This window comes from Trichechus manatus, unplaced genomic scaffold (assembly GCF_000243295.1).
Source record: "Trichechus manatus latirostris isolate Lorelei unplaced genomic scaffold, TriManLat1.0 scaffold00176, whole genome shotgun sequence".
Taxonomy (NCBI): Eukaryota; Metazoa; Chordata; class Mammalia; order Sirenia; family Trichechidae; genus Trichechus; species Trichechus manatus.
This window is the reverse complement of record NW_004444112.1, coordinates 2,805,654-2,813,008: the sequence shown is the minus strand read 5'-3', so window position 1 is coordinate 2,813,008 and position 7,355 is coordinate 2,805,654. Positions and strand designations below refer to the sequence as shown.

The 7,355-nt window shown below is 38.0% G+C and overlaps 1 pseudogene; it reads right to left on the bottom strand.

Annotated features, from left to right (window-relative positions):
- Nucleotides 1-6,589: 6,589 nt before the first annotated feature.
- LOC105756802 (cytochrome c oxidase protein 20 homolog pseudogene) overlaps nucleotides 6,590-7,355 on the bottom strand; it is a 2,066-nt pseudogene continuing 1,300 nt past the window's right edge.

Sequence of the window (7,355 nt, the reverse complement as noted above, 5' to 3'; positions counted from 1 at the left end):
TGTCCTAGGACCGGCCACAGTACCCCTCCACTATGCACTTGAGGGGACAGGGACATGCCCTCCATCCAGGCATCCAGGGGCAGCTGTCAGCCCCTGCCTTGCCCCACACATTGCCCCACCCCGCCACTGCAACCAGAGACCTGTGCCTGCGCCAGACACCCCCACACAGCCCTGCCTGACTAGGACTGCAGGTGAAAGTCTGCGCCACACATTCAGTGACTGATGACCTGGATACTTGTGCCTGAATAACTGCACCCCCGCAAGAACAGTGAACAGACTTCTGGGCTCACACACCTAGTAGCTGCTCTGACCACCTGGAGATAGGATGTGAGAGGTTCAACAATGCCAATAACCAAAGTAGTTCACACGCCCAGCCTACTTGGGCATATTGAAACAAAACAAAACAAAAATACAGGATGCAGTAAACAAAAATACAATAAATAAATATAATAACTTATTGATTCCTTGGAGACAACAGTCAATATCAAATCACATAAAGAAGCAGGACAAGATGGCTCCAGCAAGTGACCAAAATAAAGAACCAGAAAACCTTCCAGAGGAAGATAAGGCAATGGAACTACCAGATAAAGAATTTAAAAGACTAATATACAGAGCTCTCCAAGAGATCAGGAAGGAGATCAGGCAAAACTCAAACCAAACCAAGGAACACACAGACAAAGCAACAGAAGAATTCAGGAAAACAATACAAGAACAAAACAACAGAATAAACAAGCTGCTAGAAACCATACAGAGACAGCAACTAGAAATCCAAAAGATTAATAATAAAATTTCAAAATTAGACAATGCAATAGAATGTCATAGGAGAAGAATTGAGCAATGGAAGTCATAATTAGTGGGACTGAAGATAGCTCCCTTGACACCAGTTTGTTTGAGGAAAAGTCAGAAAAAAAAATGAAGAAAGCCTAAGAATTGTGTGGGATACTATCAAGAGGAAACACCTACAAGTAACTGGAGTACCAGAATGGGGGGTGGCATGGGGATAAAAGAAAACACAGAATTGTTGAAGATTTGCTGGCAGAAAACTTCCCTAATGTCATGAAAGATGAAAAGATATCTATTCAAGAAACTCAACAAACTCCATACAGGGTAGACCTCAAAAGAAAGTCACCAAGACATATCATAATCAAACTTGCCAAAACCAAAGACAAAGAAGACTCTTGAGAGCAGCTAAGGATAAATGAAAAGTCACCTACAAAAGATAATCAATAAGACTAAGCTCTAACTACTTGGCAGAAACCACCACAGGCAAGATGGCAATGGGATGACATGTATAAAGCCTTGAAGGAAAGAAATTGCCAGCCAAGAATTATATATCCAGCACAATTGTCTCTCAAATACGATGGTGAAATTAGGTCATTTCCAGATAAACATAAATTAAACGAATTTGTAAAAATCAGACCAAAATTACAAGCAATATTGAAGGGAATCCCCTGGTTAGAGAACCAACAACATCAGACAGCAATCCAAGACTAGGACACAGGACAGATCGACCAGTTTTCAACCCAGATAGGGAATTCAAAAAAACAAATCAAAGCTAAAAGACTGAAAATAGGGAACCAGAGATAACAATATGTAAACGACAATGATGTCAAAACAAAAAAAGAGGGAATAAACAGTATAATCATAGAACTTCCATATGGAGAGGAAGTTAAGGCAGTATCAAGAAATAAAAGACTGGCTTAAATTCAGAAAAATAAAGGTAAATTTCAAGGTAACCACAAAGGAAGCTAACAAACCTACCCATCAAAATTAAAAAGAAGAAAAACATAAAGACTCAGCAAATACAAAGTCTACAGTAATGAAAGAGATGAAAAGAAAATACGTAAACAAAAAGAACTCTGCACAGAAAATTAAGTGGAACAAAGCAACTGTCAACACCACGAAACAAAAATACATCAAAATGACAGCAGTAAACGCATATCTATAAATAATTACACTGAATGTAAATGGCCTAAATGCACCAGTAAAGAGACAGAGAGTGGCAGAATGGATTAAAAAAACATGATCCATCTATATGCTGCCTACAAGAAACACACCTCAGACACAAAGACATAAACAACTGAAGCTCAGAGGATGGGAAAATATATATCAAGCAAACAACAACCAAAAAAGCAGAAGTGACAACATTAATCTCTGATAAAATAGTCTTTAAAGCAAATAGTCTTTAAAATATTCTTTAAAGCAAAATCCACAGTAAATGAGAAAGGACACTATACAATGATTAAAGGATTAGTACACCAGGAGGACATAACCATAATAAATACATATGCACCCAGTGACAGGGCTCCAAAATACATAAAACAAACTTTAACACATTGAAAAGAGAAATAGAAAGCTCTACAATAGTACTAGGAGACTTCAACACACCACTTTTGGTGAAGGACAGAACATCTAGAAAGAAACTCAGTAAAGATACGAAAGAGCTAAACAATCAACCAACTTGATCTCATAGACATATACAGAACACTCCACCTGACAACAGCCAAGTATACATTATTTTCCAATGCAATGGAACATTCCCCAGAACAGACCACATTTAAGGCCACAAAGCAAGCCTTAAAAAAATCCAAAACATCAAAATAATACAAAGCATCTTCTCTGATCATAATGCCATAAAAGTAGAAATCAATAACAGAATAACAAGGAAAAAAATCAAATACATGAAAACTTGCTTAAAAACTACTAGGTTATAGAAGAAATCAAGGATGGAATAAAGAAATTCATGGAATCAAATGAGAATTAAAACACTTCTCACCAAAACCTTTGGGACAATAGCAAAAGCAGTGCTCAGAGGTCAATTTATAGCAATAAACACATACTTCAAAAAAGAAGAAAGGGTCAAAATCAAAGTATTAACCTTACAACTCAAACAAATAGAAAGAGAGGAGCAAAAGAAGCCCTCAGGCACCGGAAGAAAGGAAATAATAAAAATTAGAGCAGAAATAAATGAAATAGAGCATAAGAAAAATTGAAAGAATCAACAAGACCAAAAGTTGGTTCTTTGAAAGATCAACAAAATCAACAAACCATTGGCCAAACTGACAAAAGAAAAAGAGAAGAGGAAGCAAATAACTCAAATAAGAAATGAGATGCGTGATAGCACAACAGACCCAACTGAAATAAAAAGGATCATAACAGAATACTATGAAAAATTGTATTCCAATAAATTTGGAAAGCTAGAGGAAATGGATGAATTTCTAGAAACATGCTACCTACCTACACTAACATAAACCAAGGCAGAAAAACTAAATAAACCCATAACAAAAGAAGAGATTGAAGCAGTAATAAAAAAAAACAAAACAAACAAACAAAAAAACCTCCGAACAACAACAAAAAAAGCCCTGGCCAGGACAGCTTCACTGGAGAATTCTACCAAACCTTTAGAGAAGAGCTAACTCCAATGCTACTAAAGCTATTTCAGAGCATAGAAAAGGAAGGAATACACCCAAACTTATTCTGTGAAGCCAGCATAACCCTGATACCAAAGCTAGACAAAGACGCCACACAAAAAAACTACAGACCAGTGTCCCTCATGAACATAGATGTAAAAATCCTCAACAAAATTCTAGCCAATAGAATTCAACAGCATATCAAAAAAATAATACATCATGACCAAGTGGGATTCAAACCAGGAACGCAGGGATGGTTCAACATTAGAAAATCAATCAACGTAATCCACCAGATAATAAAACAAAAGAACCACATGATCTTATCAGTTCATCCAGAAAAGGCATTTGACAAAGTCCAACATCCATTCCTGATAAAAACTGTCAGCAAAATAGGAATAGAAGGGAAATTCCTCAACATAATAAAGGGCACTTATACAAAGCAAACAGCCAACATCATTCTAAACAAAGACTGAAAACATTCCCCTTGAGAACAGGAACGAGACAAGGATGCCCTTTATCACCACTCTTATTCAACATTGTGCTGGAAGTCCTAGCTAGAGCAGTAAGGCAAGAAAAAGAAAGAAAGGGCATCCAAACTGGTAAGGAAGAGGTAGAATTATCCCTATTTGCAGATTATGTGATCTTATGCACAGAAAACCCTAAAGAATCTACAAGAAAGCTACTGGAACTAATAGAAGATTTCAGCAAAGTAGCAGGATACAAGATTAACATACAAAAATCAGTAGGATTCTTCTACACCAACAAAGAGAACTTTGAAAAGGAAATCAGCAAATCAATACCATTTACAGTAGCACCCATGAAGAGAAATCTAACCCCAAGAATAAATCTAACCAGAGATGTAAAAGACGTATACCAAAAAAACTACAAAAAACTACTGCAAGAAACCAAAAGAGACCTACATAAGTGGAAAAAACATACCACGCTCATGGATAGGAAGACTCAACCTTGTGAAAATGTCAGTTCTACCCAAAGCAATCTACAGATACAATGCAATCCCGATCCAAATTCCAAGAGCATTTTTAAACGAGATGGAGAAACAAATCACCAACTTTATATGGAAAGTGAAGAGGCCCCAGATAAAGCATTACTTAAGAAGAAGAACAAAGTAGGAGGCCTCACACTGCCTGATTTTAGAACCTATTATACAGCCACGATAGTCAAAACAGCCTGGTACTGGTACAACAACAGACATGTAGACCAATGGAACAGAATTGAGAATCCAAATGTAAATCCATCCATCTATGAGCTGATATTTGACAAAGGCCCAAAGTCTGTTAAATGGGCAAAAGACGGTCTCTTTAACAAATGGTGCTGGCATAACTGGATATCCATCTTCAAAAAAACGAAACAGGACTCATACCTCACACCATACACAAAAACTAACTCAAAATGGATCAAAGACCTAAATATAAAATCTAAAATGATAAAGATCATGGAGAATAAAATAGGGACAATGTTACAGGTCCTAATACATGGCATAAATAGTATACAAACTGTAACTAACAATGCACAAACACCAGAAACTAGATAACTGGGAACCCCTAGAAATCAAACAGTTATGCTCATTAAAAGACTTCACCAAAAGAGTAAAAAGAGAACCTACAGACTGGGAAAAAAAATTTTGGCTACGACATATCCGATAAGGGTCTAATCTCTAAAATCTACAAGATACTGCAACACCTCAACAACAAAAAGACAAATGATCCAATTAAAAAATTGGCAAAGGATATGAACAGACACTTAACCAAAGAAGACATTCAGGCAGCTAACAGACACATGAGGAAATGCTCGCGATCGTTAGCCATTAGAGAAATGCAAATCAAAACTACATTGAGATACCATCTCACCCCGACAATACTGGCACTAATCCAAAAAACACAAAATAACGATGTTGGGGAGGTTGTGGGGAGACTGGAACTTTTTTTGTCGTTGTTGTTTTTTGAAAATTCAACTGGGAGAGATTTTATTTCTTGAAATGCTTGTTATTAAACTCATACTTATTACAAAGAAACTCTTATCCAAGCACATCAAATCAAATATTAAGTTTTATAGTTTTATTCTTATAACACGCTGTCAATCAATTCTGTTCATATTTTAAGTGTGAAAAGTCCACTATATGTAGCGCAGAAGAATGCTAGACTGGCAGTAGACACAGGGCAAGAGTTAGTTTGCAAGTATTTATACTTGTGTGTGTGTATAAAAAGACAACTTACTTCCTGAATACAACCAAACACTTTGAGGGACAGAGTAGCAGGGGCAGAGGTCTGGGGACCATGGTTCCAGGGGACATCTAGGTCAACTGGCATAACAAAGTTTATTAAGAAAATGTTCTGCATCCCACTTTGGTGAATGGCGTCTGGGGTCTTAAAAGCTAGCGAGCGGCCATCTAAGATGCATCAATTGGTCCCAACCTACTTGGAGTAAAGGAGAATGAAGAACACCAAAGACATAAGGAAAGTATTAGACCAAGGGAAGAAAGGGCCACATAAACCAGAGACTTCATCAGCCTGAGACCAGAAGAACTAGATGGTGCCCAGCTACCACCAGTGACCACTCTGACAGGGAACGCAACAGAGAGTCCCTGACAGAGCAGTAGAAGGATGGGGTGCAGAATTCAAATTCTAGTAAAAAGATTAGACTTAATAGTTTGATTGAGACTGGAGGGACCCCAGAAGACATGGCCCCCAAGCTCTGTTAGCCCAAAATAAAAACCATTCCCAAGGCCAACTCTTCAGACAAAGATTAGACTGGACTATGGGGCATAAAATGATACATGAAGAGCGTGCTTCTTAGCTCAAGTAGATACATGATTCTAAATGGGCAGCTCCTGTCCAGAGGCAAGATGAGAAGGCAGGGTTAGGAGCTGGTTGAATGGACACGGGAAATCCGGGGTGGAAAGGAGGAGTGTGCTGTCACAGTATAGGGAGAGCAACAAGGGTCACATAACAATGTATGTATAAATTTTTGTATGAGAGACTAACTTGAATTGTAAACTTTCACTTAAAGCACAGCAACAAAAAAAAGACAACTTACACCTGCTTTATTTTCTTGATTGAAAAGCTTTCTTATTGTTCATAAAATGTTTTGTGTAGTTGATCTCAGCTTTGTGCATGCTGGTTTCAATGAGTTGTATTTTGGTTTTCTCTGCCCAAGACTGCTCAATTACTGCTGTTGCCATCAGTTTGTTTTCTTTCATGATCAAGGTGAGTGCTTTCATATAAAATCTTATTCTCAATTCCTTCTCTGGCGATTCTTTCCTGGATTCTTAACTTCACATAATTATACCTACAATGGAACCAGCATCCTAAAGTTATAAATAAACTCCCCTGTTCCAACATCACATGATCTTCTAATTCTACTACTTAATAAAAAATGTCCAAGGCCAGCCACAGGAGATTCTAATGAACCATATAATACCAAATCCCGGGCACAGGGAATGTTTTCAATATCTGAAATTCCTAGGAGCTTAAAGAGCTTCCCCTTACCAGGCTCGCCAGGCTGCCGCTCAGCAGCCTTGGGGACCAGTCAGCGCCACACACCAACCAGCTATCACTGAAGACCACCCAGAGCAGAAATCCCCACCTGACCATTGGAGCCACTCCTTTCCCCCATCTCAGCATGCTGCCGAGATTGGAATTCTTATGCACTGCTAGTGGGAATGTAAAATGGTACGACCACTTTGGAAAACGATATGGCACTTCCTTAAAAACTAGAAATAGAAATATCATATGATCCAGCAGTCCTACTCCTAGGAATATACCCTAGAGAAATAAGAGCCATCGCACGAATAGACATACGCACACCCATGTTCATTGCAGCAGTATTCACAGTAGCAAAAAGATGGAAACAACCTAAACGGCCATCAACAGATGAATGGATAAACAAATTGTGGTACATACACACAGTGGAATACTATGCAATGAT